This window comes from Leopardus geoffroyi, chromosome D2 (genome assembly GCF_018350155.1).
Source record: "Leopardus geoffroyi isolate Oge1 chromosome D2, O.geoffroyi_Oge1_pat1.0, whole genome shotgun sequence".
Classification (NCBI taxonomy): domain Eukaryota; kingdom Metazoa; phylum Chordata; class Mammalia; order Carnivora; family Felidae; genus Leopardus; species Leopardus geoffroyi.
In genome coordinates, this window is record NC_059334.1 from 59,198,778 (window position 1) to 59,217,403 (window position 18,626).

Here is an 18,626-nt window from a genome sequence, read left to right on the forward strand (position 1 = left end):
TTACAATCCCATGCTGAAGAGGCAGCATAATGTGAATGCAAAGTAACCAGGCATCTGGACTCAGAGATCAAGGTTCAAATGCCAGCTCCAACTTTTATTAGTTATTTCACCTTGGATAAACTACTTAAACTCTCTGGGCTATAGTTTCCTGTTCAGAAAAATGGGGATAATCATACTTTGATAATAATCATCAGAAGGATAATGATGATAAAAATAATGATAATAATGCCTAATATTTATTGAGCACTTACTATATGCCATGCACTGTGCTATGTCCCTCATTGGGTCCCCACAGCAATCCTATCCCATATCATTAGTTTCCATTTTGCAGATGAGGGCACAGGCTCAGACAGGTGATGCCATCTGTCCGAGGTCATACAGTAAGTCAGAGATGGAACAGAAATCCAGATCTGCCTAAAGCCTTAACCATATGCTGATAGTGTAAAAGCACCTAGGACAGGGTTGGTATAGGAGGTGCTCGATAAATGTGAGCAGTTGTTACTAAACATTATTTCCATAATCATCTACAAGCTCAAATCTGTCTCACTGATGTATCACCAGACAATGTATAGCACATTGTAGAAGTACAAAAACGCCACGGAATCTACCATTTCAACACGTTAAAACTTGGTTTAGCTTTGACCATGTTTAAAAATAGACACATTATAGGGGCACCTGAGTTATAAGGGACACATTATAAGGGGCAACTCAGTTGGTTGAGTGTCCGACTTCGGCTCAGGTCATGATCTCATGGATAGTGAGTTCAAGCCCTGTGTCTGGCTCTGTGCTGACTGCTCAGAGCCTGGAGCCTGCTTCAGGTTCTGTGTCTCCCTCTCTCTCTCTTTCTCTCTCAAAAATAAATAAACATTAAAAAAAATTATATACCTCTCTTGCCTTCGCTAGTAGGAAAGACACTGAACATAATTTACTCTTTGCCTGAATGGACACAAGTTCATTAAGACCATACATTAGTATACTGTGTTGTGATGCATAATACCAGTACTGTATAACTTTTGGGTCTTTCTCTTTTGCTGTCAGCTGTCCCTCTGCTATCAGTTACGTCCTCTATCAGTTTTTCTATCCTCTTTCTAGATTGCTGTTCATAGTCTGCTGGGGAGGGAAGACCATACAGACACCGCCAAAATTATCAGAAGTTCCTAGATAAATAAAATGTAAACAAGCTCTAAAGGAAAACCTAATGAACTCTTCCGTGGTGGTAAACTACATGTATTAGTTAGCTAGAGTTTTTCAACAGTTACTTTTTATGTGCTCTGATGCCCCTTTCTTATTTTCTGGCTGTCTTCCAAATGGCTGAAGTTGCCAGATGTCAGATTTCTGCATTAAGCGTGGTGTCATAAATATTTTTTTAAACAAGCATAATACTTTGCAAACCTCTTAGCCATCTATACGTTATCAACACACCTCCCCAAGGTTGGGCCACGGTGGTATTATTTTTCTCCTTCTACTTTGTTTTCTCAAATTCCATCTCACTCTCAGACTAAATATATACCTCCTTATCTGAAACGTCAAAGAGAGAATCAGCATACACTCTGTAGGATGTAAGAGACAGACCCTGTTACGCTGAGGAGTAAACTTTGTGATCTGAAAGAGTTAAAGCTTCTCCCTGACAACCTTTGTGCTGTACCAGAAAATGACTCAGAAGCAGAGGAGGGTCTGGCTCAACGAATACTGTTACTGACTGACCTCCTGCCCTGTTGGAATGAGTGCGTAATCGCTGAGGAATACACACCCTGGAAGGGTGCTGGAGTCAGAGCCTAGCTAAAGTACAGGACTCATGTGTGAGACCGGAAAGGAGATCTTGGTGCCCTCTGGGTTACATGGAATATCATGAATTTCATCTCCGTCTTCTCTGCTCTGTAAACCCCATGAAAAGCAACTACTATTGTTCCTGTCTGGGCCATTTTAGAGTCCTGGACAGATATTTTGAAACTTAATCATAAATAGCTTATATAAGCTGTTCCACCAACTCCAGATGGAAGTAAAAAGAACTTCAGAGGAAATCGGAACACAGCTGGGCTTGAGAGAAAGCAGAGGAAAGAACTGCCCATACGACAGGATGTCAGGGACATCAGGAAAGTCTGCTATGAAAACACCACCTTCTTCTCTCGCTGGCATTTCCTTTGGAGAGTCAGTCTGCATTTGAGATATAAAGCTCCTTAATTCTTCGAACTCTTTTAGAACACAAAACCCTAAGAGGGTAGAGATTTTTGTCTGTTTTGCTCACTTGTCTAGAGCAGTGCTCAGCACGTAACACACTTTCAAATTTTTAACAAGCAAATGATTTTAGAAAATACACAAAACTATTCGTATCAAAATCTCAACTTCCACTTATCGAAAACTAAATTAACCATCTCTTTCCACAAACAGTTTGGCCTTCCAGCTCCTATAATAGTGTCATATAAATCTTCTAGATCAAATACTAGAAGGGCTTCATCCTCTACAGTTGATGGTACACTAATAGCAACAGCTACTGGATGATAATCTACCATGTGCCAGACACCGAACTGGAAGCTTGAATCATTGCTGCATTGCAAGGTAGACAGCAAGGCTTCAGAGCCAGGGTGCCCAGGTTCAAATTCCAGTGCCACCACTGGGCCATACATCTAATGTATATCTAATATATATATTAAAATATATCTAATATATCTATATTAGATATATTATATTTACATATTATATATATGTATATATACATATGTATACATATATGCATATATACATATTATATACATATATATATATATTTGCTATATCTCTAGCAAATAAAAAACTAAGCCAGACCCAGAATTCAGGTCTGTTTGATTCCAGTGCCCATGTTCTTTTTACTGTAGGTATCACATCTCTGAAATCTCCCTGGTTCTTCCCTCAAAATCTTCTAAACTTCCAATTTCCTCTCCTTGGTTCTCCAACATTTTATTATAAAAATTTTTACACAGTGAACTTAAAAAAGCTTTACGCCCACTACCTAGATTCTACCGTTCACATCTTACTGCAGTTATTTTATCACACATCTCTTTATCCATTTATCAATCCATGTTATTTTTTTGACATATTGCAAACATTTTGTTTTATTTTTGATGCATCTCAAAATAAAGCACAGATATTTTCCTCCAGCACTTTGGCATATATATCTTAACTAGAGGTCATTATCTGTTTACCTTTTTTTTTTTATGTTTATTTTTGAGAGAGAGAGAGAGAAAAAGTACAAGCAGGGGAGGGCAGAGAGACACAGAATCCGAAGCAGGCTCCAGGCTCCTAGCTGTCAGCATGGAGCACGACGTGGAGATCAAACTTACAAATCATGAGATCATGACATGAGCTGAAGTCAGACGCTTAACCGACGGAGCCACCCAGGCAAACCTGTTTACATATTTCATTGTTGTTTTTAAGTGTCGTTTGCCTCTTTTCTTGGCCAAAGATAAAATTCATTTCTCTCCAATGAATGTAGTTAATCTTTTAAACTATTGATTTTTACATGTTGTTCAGTTGCTTAAAAATTCACAAGGTCTTCCTGTTTTCTCTAATTTATTCACATATTGGACAAATATTTATCAAGCCTAACGGACTCAAATTCCCATGCAGGCTGAAACTCTGGTTGTACTTTGATGACCCTTTGACCAATATTCTTTAAATATTTATTCTCTAATCCCGTTGGTGGCTGACAGGAGCATTCAACTCTCCTCTACTGTCCGAAATAGTTTAACTCCTATCCCAAAGTATCTACTCTACCTAGGGAAAAATAAAACCCTGCATATAACTTGACCATTAATCTCAGAAGGAGATTTCTCTCTCTTTCAGTTAGACAGTGACAGAGAAAGAGAGTTTTTAAATCTGCACTGACTTTTTTTTAGTGACTCACTATTTTAACACTTTCTATTGACTGATATCCTTGGCAGCTACCTCTTAATCGAGTTTTACTACCATGATGTACCAAAGAACATTCAAGATATAGTTCCTGCCCCCAAGAAGCTTAGCTTTGTCCCCACCATTTTCCCAAAACATGTTCTGAGGACACTAAGCAGCTTCTAACACAAGAGCTCCACGGTCACTGTAAACTTGGGGGAAGCTATGGACTATTTCCCTCTAGGAGGGGCATAAAATACTAGTATATTGAAGACTGAGACAATCCAATTAAGAATTCTTTTTTTTTTTTTTTAGTTTTTAAAAAATTTTTATTCTTTTTTGAGAGAGAGAGAGAGAGAGAGAGGGAGAGAGAGAGAATCCCAAGCAGGCTCAGCGCTGTCAGTGTAGAGCCTGACTCAGGGCTCAGTCCCACAAACCATGAGATCATAACCTGAGCCAAAATCAAGAGCTGTATCCTTAACCAACTGAGCTACCCAGGTGCCCCCTAAGAATCCTTTGTAAACCAGTTTTCTAAATTTCTCTGCCCACAGCACACTTTTTTTTTTTTTGCCTCACCTCACCCCACTTGAGTAGCCCTCAGTGCAATCCTAACCAATCAAAATGCTCTCTGCTCCGATAAAGCACTTTCTGTCCAGAATTTTTTCCTTTGTTTACATGCCCCTTTTTTCTCCATGGTGGGTCCCCCCATCTTTGCACATATTTAAAGTCTCCCCATTCTCCACTTTCTCCAAATGATGCCCACCTCTCCTGCTCATGCTCACTTCCACCTTTCATGCCTCAGCTCCTATAGCCCTTCCTCTTATATCACTTTGTAGATTTCTGAGACATCACACTGCACATGTATAGGTTACAGTCATGATAGTGAATGTTTTAATGAGAACATACTCAGAAATAAATCACATTTTAAAATGTAGATCACAGGGGACCCCTGGGTGGCTCAGTTGGTTAAGCATCTGACTCTTGATTTCAGATCAGGTCATGATCTCATGGTTCATGAGTTTGAGCCCCACATTGGGCTCTGTGCTGACAGTGTGGAGCCTGCTTGGGATTCTCTCTTTTCTCTCCCTCTGCCCCTCCCCCGCTTGTACATGTGTCTTTTCTCTCTCAAAATAAATAAAAATTAAAAAGATCATAAAGTAAAATGTGTATCACGGGGCACCTGGGTGGCTCAGTTGTTAGGCAACTGGCTCTTGATTTTGGCTCAGGTCATGATCTCATGGTTGGTGAATTCAAGCCCTGCATCAGGCTCCTTGCTGACAGTGTGGAGCCTGCTTGGGATTCTCTCTCTCTCCCTCTCTCTCTGCTCCTCCCCCTGCTCGATCTCTCTCTCTCTCCCTCTCTCTCAAATAAATAAACTTTTAAAAATAAAATAAAATGTGTAACACACAACCACTATCCATCCACAGATGAATAAACAAAATGTAGCATACCTTCTTACATTTAGTGGAATGCAAACTGGTGCAACCACTCTGGAAAACAGTATGGAGGTTCCTCAGAAAGTTAAGAATACAACTACCCTACAATCCAGCAGTTGCACTACCAGGTATTTACCCAAAGGATACCAAAATACTAATTTGAAGGACTACATGCACCCCAATGTTTATAGTATCAACAACAGCCAAATTATGGAAGGAACCCAAATGTCCATCAACCAATGGATAAAGAAGATGTTATATATATATATATATATATATATATATATACACACACACACACACACACACACACACACACACACACACACACAAAACAGAATTATTACTCAGCCATAAAAGAGAACGAAATCTCGCCATTTGTCATGACATGGATAGAACTAGAAAGTATTATGCTAAGTGAAGTCAGTCAGAGAGGGACAAATATCATATGATTTTGTTCATATGTGGAATTTAAGAAACAAAAATAAACATGGGGAGAAAAAAAAAGGAAGCAAACCAAGAAACAGACTCTTAACTATAGAGAGCAAAGTGATGATTACTGGGGGGGAGAAGTGGGTGAGGGGATGAGTTAAATGGGTGATGGGTATTCAGGAGGGCACTTGTAATGAGCACCTGGTGTCCTATGTAAGTGACAAATCACTCAGTTCTACACCTGAAACTAATATTGCACTGTATGTTAACAAGCCCAAATTTAAATAAAAACTTGGGATAAAAAGAAAACAACTGTGGTGCAGACATACAACGGAACATCATTCAGCCTTAAAAAGGAAGGACAATCTGGCACGCGCTTCAACATGGATGAAACTTGAAGACATCATGCTAACTCACAAACAAAAAGGCAAATACTATGTGATTTCATTTGTATGATCATTCAAGAACAAACTCAAAGAAACAGAAAGTGCAATGGCGGCTCCCAGGGACTGGGGTGAGGGGAAATGGGTATGGGGTTTCAGCCGGGGAAGATGAAGGGGTTCTGGAGGCAGACGGTGATGATGGCTGCACAACAGTGTCAATGTATTTCATGCCACAGAACGCTTAAAAGTGGTCAAAATGGGGGGCGCCTGGGTGGCTTAGTCAGTTAAGCATCCAACTCTTGATTTCAGCTCAGGTCGTGATCTCACGGTTCGTGGGTTTGAGCCCCGTGCTGCCAGTGCAGAGCCTGTGTGGGATTTTCTCTCTCTCCCTCTCTGCCCCTTTCCCCCGCTCAAAATAAATAAACTTAAAAAAATTGTTTTAATGTTTAAGATGGTAAATCTTAGGTTATACATACATTTACCACAGTAAAAAAAGAGTTTTTAAAACGTATGTCATAGAAGGGAAAGAAGGCTTGGGGAACTTTGGTAATTTTTAATAAGTAACACATCTGCAAGTCTGAACGTATTACTGAAAAAAAATCCTGAGGTCACAAACTATAAACTTTTACCCTGATACCGATATCACACAGCTTAATAAGTAATTTCCAAACCAGCCTTTTGAGGAAAGAGCTGAGCCTGGTACAGATTGAGGACACTGAACAATAAGTGTGTGCTGAGGGTCTGCCATTTCCCTCCTGGGCCTGTCCTCCACCTTCCTCCACCCTGCACCCTGTGCTGTGCTCCTCAGAGCTGACCCACAAGAACCGCAGCAAGGTGCTCCCTTGCCTCTGGCTTCCAGTTGGGTTCAGCCAACGGGTGGCATAGCAGAAGAGCTGACGGTAGAAGGACAGAGAAGTCGGGGTGTTTACTCCCCGGGCTCCTTCCCTGCTGGGCTATCGGTTGGCTCCCGGTTCCCTGCCCCTTCAGGCCTGAGGTGGCTCTTCTGCAAGCCTGGGGTTGTTATTTTCCCCACACCTGTCCATTCCATTCGAAGAAGAACCTCCTCAAATGATCCACCTTCGGCGTGCCTTCCATATTTTGCTAGGCCCCTGATGGATACATGCCCAAAGGAATTTTCAGGATTTCTGAGAAATGTGCATGAAAAAAAATGGGGACAAAGAATCCACAAAACTATAAAATTGGTTTCCTAAATCTACCATTCTAAATCCAGATGAGAGAGAAGAGCTAGAGATGCAAATTTTGAAACCTTTAAAAAATATGAATAAAATTACTAATGCCTGGATTACTCCACTAAAAAAATAGCCTCACTTTTGATGGATCTCGTGCGTGGGACCCAGACTCTAAATTCTTGTTTCAAAATTCCGAGCCATCTGTTTTACCATTAGGAAAGTAGGATACAATGTAGGAGAGTTTTGAAAATTTATTCTTTCAGAAAGCACTAGTGACACTTTCATTTCCCAATTCATAGTGTGAGTCTAAACTCTGGGATTCCAAAACAAAATTTCTGAAGAGGTTTCCTAAACGAAGGACTGCTGTTTCTCCTTTCTTGTTTCTTGTTTGGTCCTGCAAGGGGGGAGCCCTGGAGCAGGTACATCTTTGCCTACCTGACAAAAGCTGGGGAAGGGGGCCTCTTTGTGGGGACTCTCCAGTATAGGTTCCTTCAAAGGAATATGCTTTCATGAGCATGTGAGAATTTCTTTATGTCTTGAAACTGACTTTCTCAAAAATATTACCTTTTGGGAATGGAAATCCATTTTAAAAATTTTAATAGTGCAATGAGAAATGATATTTAATTTCAAAAAGCAATTGTGGAGGGCACCTGGGTGGCTCAGTGGGTTGAGTGTCCAACTCTTGATTTTGGCTCAGGTCATGATCGCAGGGTTGTGGGATCGAGCCCTGTCTTGGGCTCCATGCTGAGTATGGAATCTGCTAAAGATTCTCTCTCTCTCTCCGCCCCTCTCCCCCACTCGTGTGCTCTCTCTCAAATTAAAAAAAGAAAAAAGACAATTGTGCAGTTGTCTTATTAAAAATACAGGGATAAAAAGAATAGTCTCTTTCCTTTGTGTGAAAGGATCAGAGGTGTCAGAAAATGAAGTTCTTCCTTTCAGGAAGGAAATGAGAGAAGCTAAGGAAACAGCATTTCCCCTTCTGGTTTATGTCACCGGAGTTCATTTTGGACAGAAGGTCAACAGTCACTGCCAGGTGACTACTCAGAGAACTAGCAACAGATGAGGAGGAAAAGTAGAACCCATCTTGATCATGGCATCCCCCACGAGGCTGAGTAACACAGTCAGGGCCAACCTGTCCTCCTTCAACCTCCTTCTGCCTACTGCTCTTCTGATGACAAGAGCACTGACTCACAACATATATTTTGGTTAAACAAGCTGTGGAATGTCGGACTCCTAGGAAAAAATGAAAAACCTGTTCTGACTTAGATGGAATGATCAGAGTAATGAAGGTAGGAAAGGAATCTACTATTATAAACTGTCTTACAATTCACATTACATTTGCTTATTTCAAACTGGTCCCAAGCTGGAAGGCAGCAACCTCAGCAGATGGACAGGATATATATCTGACTTTCTGCCAATCATGGAAGGGCCCTTCAGTTCCCTTCAGGGTTTAAACCAAACACTTCTCATCTAAAATAAAGTAGAAGCCAAAAAATATTTTGTAAAAATTCGCTTATATGTCTCTACATCAATTTTGTCTTTTTGACAAAATTGCACTGGTGGAGGAAGGTCCCAAAATTACTAGTTCAGGGCCTATCAAGGTTGAGGATATTTCCATTAAAGAAATATTTTCAGATGGGTAGACCTAAGAGTTCCTTAAGTACTCTTTCAGGTACACATTTCTTAAATCATGCATGAATCTCAATTATGGGTGGAAATTTAAGAAATGCTGACACATGAGTAAATACATTGGACATGTCTGAGCTAAGCAGCTTAGTGATACATTAAAATTCACAACCCCACTGGGTTGTGGGTGTAATAAATGCCCAGATAAAACATCCCTTAGCAGTTGCAGAAGTGCAGATGAAGGTGACACTATAAAATGAAACTTTAGGGTGAGGCCACAGATAACCACAAACATGTGAAGACAGGCAGTTTGTAGGGCTGTTTCCAGGGAACATGTAACCCAGTGTTCCAAACTGTGAGGATAAGTGTTACAAAGATCTGCAAGGTAGGCATCTTGTTTCTTTCCCTTATCTGTTTCTAGGGCAAGCTAGTTCTGCGCTAAAGAAAAAGGTTTAAAAAGACATGAAGAGTTTCTCTACCCTTCAGCCTACTTTATAAAATACTCTTGATATTTTAGAAGGAAGAATCAGGAAAGCAATTCTGAAAATGAAAGATTCTGAGGAAGAAAACTAGGAAAGAAAAACTGTCCAACTGGAGTTAAACATAGCTGAGACCATTCTTAGGGTGGGTGATTTAGGTTATCTCAAGGAGCACCACTATCCAAGCACCATGGAAAACAGGAACCAGCAGCTTTATACAAGCAAATAACAAAAACTAACACTTGGGGTGCCTGGGTGGCTCAGTTGGTTCAGCAGCTGACTCTTGATTTCAGTTCAGGTCATGATCCCAGAGTCATGGGATCAACACTGCGTCGGGCTCCACAGAGGGACCTGCTTAAGATTCTCTCTCTCTCTCTGTCTCCCTCTCCCCTTCTCCCTCTCCCCGCTCATGGGCACTCTCTCTCTAAAAAATTTTTTAAATTAAATCTTAAAAAAAAAAACCCACACACTTGCCATTTGTAGAAACTAGAGCCACTATACTTGAAAGGAAAATGTATATATGGAATCTTCTGGTAATTTCTATTTAAGATGAACCAGAGAGTAACGGCCAAGGCATAGCAAACCCAATGAATGACTGATTCCTCGGTGTCAACCAGAAGGATTTAATGTCCTAAATCAGGATGTCTGAATGTAAAATTCAACAGTAAAAAGGTTCATCGGTGTGAAAAGATCTCTGACCAGAGCAGAGGGAGCAGTGGTAGGATATGTAAAGAAAATAATGTATCTATATGGAAACCCTATATGGAAATCTGGGAGTGACGCATAAATAGTAGCTAGGATAAGATAAAAAGAGGACAAAACAGGTGGGAGATTTGTATGACAGACTGCCATGACAGATAGAAAACTAAGATGACATTTTAATAATAAGATTACAGATTTGCTACAGAAAATAACAAGTGTGTCTGGTAGTTGAGATAAGCTGGAATGCTAGTTTCCTAACAAAGAGCAAATGCACACAATCATAGAGCAATTAATTAACTTTGTCCTAGAGATTGCATGGGGTCTTTTGCTGGGCCTTCTGGGCAGCTAGCATGTCTGTGATAGTTGTGATTCCTGCCAAAAGAAATGAAGGGCATAGTTCAGGACTTTGCCTCAGTCGTGTGTACTGTTTTGTTCTGCCCTTTAAAAAAAAAAAAAAAAAAAAACATGAATAAGTGAGTTTTATCAAATGGTTTTTTCTGTATCTACTGATAAACGTTTTTAGACAATCGTATTTTTTCTCCTTAATTCTGTTAATATGGCAAATTAAAATGATTTTCAAATGTTAAATCACCCTTGCATTCCTGGAATAAACCCTATTTGCTTATGATGTATTATTCTTTTTTTTTTTTTTTTTAGTTTATTTTTTTTAGTAATCTCTATACCCAACATGGGCTTGAACTCACAATCCTGAGATCAAGAGTTGCACACTGGGCCAGCCAGGTGCCCCTATTATTCTTTTTATATACTGCAAATTTCAGTTTGCTACTATTTTGTTGAAGATTTTATACCTATGCTCCCAAAGGGATATTGGTCTCTAATCTTTTCGTTAAATGTCTTTGTCAGATTTGTGTATAAGGGATAGGCTTGCCACATAAAGAACTGGGAAGTGCTCCTTTCTCCTCTATTTTCTGAAAAAAATCTATGTTAAGACTGGTATTGTTTCAACCTTACATATTTGATAGAATTATCGGTAAAATAACCTGGGCCTGTAGAACATCAAGGAAAGATTTTCAATTAAATACTCAATATTTTTATCAGATATACGGCTATTGAAAATTTATATTCTTGTCTCAGTTTTAGTAAGTTATATTTTTCAAGAAAGTGCCCATTTAATCTAAGCTATCAAATTTACTGGCATAAAGTTGTTCATAATATTCCTTTATTGACCTTTTAATATCTGTATGATCTGTAATGATATTGGAAAATTTCGCTTTCTCTTTTTTTCTTAGTCTTGCTAGAAGATTATCAATTTTATTGATCTTTTCAAAGAATCAACTTTTGACATTGTTAAATATCTCTATTGTTTGTTTTCTATTTCACTGATTTCTTCTTTCTTTGTTATTTCCCTCCTTCAACCTTACGTTTAATTAGTTTTTTTTTCCTCACTCCTGTGAAAACTTAGATAACAGATTTTAAATCCTTCTTCATTTGGGGTGCCTGGGTGGCGCAGTCGGTTAAGCGTCCGACTTCAGCCAGGTCACGATCTCGCGTTCCGTGAGTTCGAGCCCCGCGTCGGGCTCTGGGCTGGTGGCTCAGAGCCTGGAGCCTGTTTCCGATTCTGTGTCTCCCTCTGTCTCTGCCCCTCCCCTGTTCATGCTCTGTCTCTCTCTGTCCCAAAAATAAATAAACGTTGAAAAAAAATTTAAAAAAAATAAAAAATAAAAAAATAAATCCTTCTTCATTTTAAATATAAGCATCTAAAGGTACAACTTTCCCTCTAAACACTGCTTTCGCTGCATCCCACAGATTCTGATACGATGCTTTCATTTTCATTCAACCAAAAATATTTTCCAATTTCCCATATGATTTGTTCTTTTAACTATGGGTTATTTAGGGGTGCATTGTTTACTTTCCAAATACTCCAAATACCCAGAGATCTTTCTGTTATTAACTTCCAGTTTAATTCTGCTGTGGTAGGAAAACATACTCTGTATTATTTAAAATTTACCGAGATGTTTATGGCCCAGCATATGGTCTATCTTAGTGAGTGCTCTATCCACACTTGAAAATAATGTACATTCTGCAGTTGTTGAGAATAGTGTTCTATAAATGTCAGTTAGGTTAAGGTGATTGATGGCAGCATTCACATCATAAATATCCTTGTTGATTTTTATCTACTTGCTCTGTCAATACTGAGAAAGGGGAATTAAACCCCTAACTCTTATTGGGATTTGTTTTTCTCTTTAATTCTGTTAGTTTTTCTTCGTGTATTTTAAAGTTCTGTTATTAGCACATTTCGAATTTTTCAATCATTTTGATGAATTGACTTTTATCATAACAACATATCCCTCTTTATCTTGTTAATATTCCTTAAAGTCTACTTTCTTTGACACTAATATAGCCATGTCAGCTTTTTCCATACTGTTTACATGGTTTATATTTTTCTATTTTTTTTTTTTACTTCCAACATATCTATGCTTTTATATTTAAAGTACATCTCTTTTTTCTTCCAGCTTTATGAAGATATAATTGACATATGACATTGTATAATTGACATATGACATTGTGTATATGATGTGATGATTTCATACATGTGTATATTGCAATATGATTACCACAATAAGATTAGTTAAGACATCCATCATCTCACAAAATTAGAATTTTTGTGTGAGAACACTGAAAACCTACTCTTTTAGCAATTTTCAAGTATACAATACAGTACTATTAACTATAGTCACCATCTGGTATATTAGATCCCAGAACTTATTCATTTTATAAGTGGAAGTTTGTACTCTTTGACCAATATTCCCCCATTTCTCCCATCCCTCAGCCCCCAGCAATTATCATTCAACTCTGTTTCTACGAGTTTGGCCTTTTTTAGATTCCATATATAAGTGAGTTCACACAGTATTTGTCTTTCTCTGACTTATTTCTCAAATGCCTCTCTTTTAAACAGTTAATTGATAAGTCTGATCATTTATACTTTTAAATTAACATATTTAGATTATTTACATTTAGTGTTATTGGTATGGCAATTCTTTTCTACTTGTCCTATTGGTTTGTTCCTTCTTTCCTGCAATATTGTGAGCTAGTCAAATATTTTTTAGTATTCCATTTCATTTCCTCTATTGGCTTCTGAGCTATACCTCTGGATTTCTCAAGCGGTTGCTCTAGGGAGTACAATATGCATCTACTTAGAATTAATATTATACCACTTTATATACACTGTATAAACTGTACAACAGTATAATTCCATTTACCACTCCATCCTGTACCTTGTATTATTTCTATCATATATATTACCTCTACATATTTGTGGTAGCCTTAAAGTATCTCCACAAATTTTTAGATACCGCTCCCTTCAAAGAGAGGAGCATAGTTCCTTTCCTCTTAATTGTGGGCTTTGCTAGTGACTCATTTCTAAACTACAGAATGTGGTGGTGGCGACAGTATGTGATTTCCAAAACTAATTCGTGAGGACACTCAGGCAGCCTTATGGAGAGGCTCACATGATGAATAATGAGGCCTCCTGCCAATAGCTATTTGAGATCTTAAAAGGAGAGCTGAGAGCCCCAGTCAAGATTTCAGATCAGTACAGCCCCAGACAATATCTCGATGGCAATTCATGACAGACTCTGAACCAGAAACATCCAGTTAAGCCACTCTTGAATTCCCAACCCACAGAAACTGTAAGACAATAAATGCTTATTGTGTTAAGCCATTAATTTTGGAGAAGATCTGTTACACAGCAATAAATAATTGGTACAATTATTATAAACCCTGATAATACAATGCCATTTTTGTTATAAATAATCAGTTGTCCTTTAAATAAAGAAGGAAAAGTCATTCACATTTGCCTATATAATTACCATTTCTAGTGCTCTTTATTCCTTTCTATAGATCTGAGTTTCTTTCAGGTATCATTTCCCGTCAGCCTAAAGAACATCCGTTAGCATTTCTTGCAATATTAAGTCTCCGGGCAACAAATTCTCTCAGCTTTAGTTTATTTGAAAATGTTTTTATTTCACTTCCATTTCTGGAAGGTATTTTTGCTTAGTATAATATTTTGGATTGACAGTTTTGTTTTTCTTCTTTCAAACTTTAGAGATGTTGTTCCACTGTCTTCTGCCAATTTCAGATAAGAAGTCAGCTATCATTATTACTTTTGTTCTCTGTACATATCTTTTTACTTTGACTACTCTTAAGATTTTTGGGGCGCCTGGGTGGCTTGGTGGGTTAAGTGTCCGACTTCGGCTCAGGTCATGATCTCACAGTCCGTGAGTTTGAGCCCCGCGTCGGGCTCTGTGCTGACAGCTCAGAGCCTGCAGCCTGTTTCAGATTCTGTGTCTCCCTCTCTCTCTGCCCCTCCCCTGTTCATGCTCTGTCTCTCTCTGTCTCAAAAATAAATAAATGATAAAAAAAATTAAAAAAAAAAGATTTTTGTTTTTATCTTTGGTTTTCAGCAGGTGAGTACAATGTTCTCAGGTGTTGTTTCCTTCATATTTACTGTCTGAGGTTCACTGAGATTTTGGGACTTGTGGGCTGATGTCTGTCATTAAATTTAGGGAAACTGTGGTCATTATTTCTTCACATATTTCTTCCTCGTCTTTCCTCCTATCTTTATGGGACTCCAATTAGATATATGTTAAACTACTTGATATTGCCTCACAGTCACTACAGCTTTGTTATCCCCTAGCTCCAATCTTTTTGCTCTTGGCTATTCAGTTTAGATTCAGTTTATTTAGTTCATTGGACTCTTTCTTCTGCATGTCTCTCCTGCTCTCATGAATCCATCCAGTTAATCTTTATTTTAGCTATTGTACTTTTCCATCTGGAAATCTAGAATTTCCATTTGGCTCTTTTTAATAGTTCCATTTCTCTGCCACTGTTCCCCATATATTCATTAATTATGTCCATGTTTTCTTTTAAATATCTGAACACATTTATATCAGCTGCTTTAAATTCCTTGTGTGCTAAATCCATCACCTGGACCATCATAGGATGTGTTGTATGTTTTCTCCATAGGATGGGTCACATTTTTGCTTGTCATAGTTTCACTTCTTTGTGCTTTTGTAATTTTTATTGTATGCTAAGTATGGTGGATGATATGTTGTACACAGTCTGGATTATGTTGTGTTCCTTTAATGGGTGTTGAATTTTGGTTTGACAAGCAGTTAAATTACTGGAAGTTCCTCTTGATCCTGATAGGTTTGGTTTTATGCCATGTCAGGTGGGTTTATTTTGGTTCTGTCCCTAGTCTTAAGGTACAGCCTTTACTCTAGGGTATTTTTTTTTTTTTAAGTTTGTGTATTTATTGAGGGGGAGGGGGAAGGGGCAGAAAGAGAAGGAGAGAGAGAGAATCCCAAGCAGGCTCCAGACCATCAATGCAGAGCCTGATGCAGAGCCTGAACTCACGAATCATGAGCTCACGACCTGAGCCAAAGTCGAATGCTTAACGGACTGAGCCACCAGGTGCCCCTACTATAGGGTATTGTACTCACTCCTAAAGTTGTCCTATCTGGGATCCCAAATTCATACCTTAAATGCTCATCAAGTTCTCTCACTCTGGCTGGAATAGAACACCAACATTTCTGAGCACTGTGCACCCTCAGGTGTCTTTGTTCACTTCTCAGCCCCACAGCAGCCACTCCGCATCAGGTCTCACAGAGTCTTCCCTGTGCATGCCCAACCTGACCCTTGGCCAAGGAACTGAGGTAAATACCCAAGCAGATTCCTGCCCCCTACACCTATATGCTGCTCCCTCTCCTCCTGTACCCTGTTCTACAATTCAGCCCTTTTGGTAGCCCTAAACTCTGAGTTCTTCCTCCTCTGTTCAGGGAGCCCATTGCTCTCACTTGAGTGCCACCTCCCTGGGCTGTAATTGGGAAAATGTTCCCAGGCAAAGAGCCAGGGTGAATACGGGACTCACCTGGTGTTTCCTTTCTTTCCAGGATCACAGACCAGCGCTGCCTATTGCCTGATGCCTGAAAACAGCTGCCTCCTGTGTTTTCCCAGTTTTAGAGTTGTTTACAGTGAGAATATAAGTCTGATACCGGTTTTTCCATCTAGGAGAGAAAGGACAGAAGCGTTTCATAGCATTTTGTATTCGCAAATGTTTCATATTAAACTTCTTGAGTTCATAGAGTACCTTTTTTTTAACTCTACATTTTAAACTCTCTGAACTTTGTATATGTGAATGGTAGGATTTTCCATAATATTAGGAAGCAACCACTGTAGCCTAAAGATACAGCTCCCCCTCCAGTTTTCTACTGTGTAGATCCAGGAATCTCTCTGATACTACTGGGTGCAGGGAAGGAAGGACTCCAATGATACCTAAAATTAAAGTTGCCAACAACCAGGTGGAAGAGAACTTGGGATAGGTAAAATATGACTTAGATAAATAAAGAAATATTTACTGTCTTTACACCATAGTGCTGTGACTTAAAATTGATAGCAGTAACACAGAAAACTAGTATTGTGAATCAGTGGAGCACCATAATTCACAATTTGTTCCAATCCTCTAACAACATCTTTGACACCTTTTAGTCATTTCTATACCCATGTCTATTCGCTTCTGTATTCATGCCTTGTCCAGCTATTTCTTTTTTTTTTTTATAATTTTTTTTTAATGTTTATTTATTTTTGAGACAGAGCATGAACAGGGGAGGGGCAGAGAGAGAGGGAGACACAGAATCTGAAGCGGGCTCCAGGCTCTGAGCAGTCAGCACAGAGCCCGACGCGGGGCTCGAACTCACAGACCGTGAGATCATGACCTGAGCCGAAGTCGGACGCTTAACCGACTGAGCCACCCAGGTGTCCCATTGTCCAGCTATTTCTTGTACTTATAATACTCTTGTTGATCAAATTGCTGTTCAAAATTCATCACCTTCTTGGGGCGCCTGGGTGGCTCACTCGGTTGAGCATCCGACTTCGGCTCAGGTCATGATCTCGCGGTCTGTGAGTTCGAGCCCCGCGTCGGGCTCTGTGCTGACTGCTCAGAGCCTGGAGCCCGCTTCAGATTCTGTGTCTCCCTCTCTCTCTGCCCCTCCCCTGCTCATGCTCTGTCTCTCACTGTCTCAAAAATAAAAAAATAAAAATAAATTCATCACCTTCTTTATAACAGAATTACAGCTCCATACTCTTTGCTGTGTGACTATACAGTGCCTCCCACTGTGGGCAGAGTATAGTTGCCTGTCACATTTTTGTTGGACTGGCCACGTGACTTGCTTTGAGAGTGCCAATGTAGAGAATATGAGCAGAAGCTTTACACCATATTGTACGATTTGGTCTGTCCCCTTGTGCTCTAATACCCACCAAGAGAAGAGCATGCCCTGGGAAGTTACTGCCTCTTCAGACAGGGCCCCAGAGGGAAGACAAGGGGAAAGAGACTTGAACCCAAATGAAAGCCTTTTGAATTCTACCTGGTCCAGCCTAGATTAGCCAAACTGTAGCCAGAGACCCATGGAGAATGAAAGTAAATGGCTGTTGGTATAAACCACTGAGACTTTAAAATTATTTGTGGCACAGCCAAAAAAAAAAAAAAAAAAAAAAATTAAATTAAAAACATAAAAAAAGGACACAATATAGATACTAGATGTTTTGACTGGACCGGCTGGGCACCTCACTCTTCCATCAAACACACTTAACTTTTATCATCTAGATAAAATCCTGGTATCTTTTATGACCCAACTTAAATAATACCTCCTCTATGAAGCCTATAGGATTAGACCTTATCTCCTCTACACTCTACAGGGCAAAGAATCTTGTGTCTATTTTATTCATTGATATAAATCAAGCACCTAGAGCACTGCCTGGTACACAGAAGGCCCTCCATAAATATTTGCAGAATGGATGATATAACACACTAAACTGTTTTAAGTTCTATATCAAAATATATAGTCATTACATGATACTCTACATCGAAAAGCTGACAGACTCCACCAAAAGTCTGCTAGAACTGATACATGAATTCAGCAAAGTTGCAGGGTACAAAATCAATATACAGAAATCGTTTGCATTTTTATACACCAATAATGAAGCAAAAGATAGAGAAATAAGGAATCTAATCCCATTCACAATTGCACCAAGAATCATAAAATACCTAGGAATAAACCTAACCAAAGATGTGAAAGATCTGTATGCTCAAAACTATAGAAAGCTTATGAAGGAAATTGAAAAAGATACAAAGAAATAGAAAAACATTCCATGCTCATGGATTAGAAGAATAAATATTGTTAAAATGTCAATACTACCCAAAGCAATCTACACATTCAATGCAATCCCAATCAATTTGCAAGAACATTCTTCTCAAAGCTAGAACAAGCAATCCTAAGATTTGTATGGAACCACAAAAGACCCCGAATAGCCAAAGTAATATTGAAGAAGAAAACCAAAGTGGGAGGCATCACAATCTCAGACTTCAGCCTCTACTATAAAGCTGTAATAATTAAGACAGTATGGTATTGGCACAAAAACAGACACATAGACCAATGGAATAGAGACCCCAGAATTGGATCCACAACTGTATGGCCAACTAACCTTTGACAAAGCAGG

General features: G+C 39.1%; 1 protein-coding gene across 1 annotated transcript in view; it reads right to left on the reverse strand.

Annotated features, from left to right (window-relative positions):
* Window positions 1-18,626, reverse strand: part of LOC123576945 (dynamin binding protein) — a 114,725-nt gene that overhangs the window by 78,503 nt on the left and 17,596 nt on the right. Inside the window, exon 2 of the mRNA XM_045438549.1 lies at window positions 16,003-16,138. The gene's annotated coding sequence lies outside the window, so the exon portion shown is untranslated. The remainder of the gene's footprint in view (window positions 1-16,002; window positions 16,139-18,626) is intronic.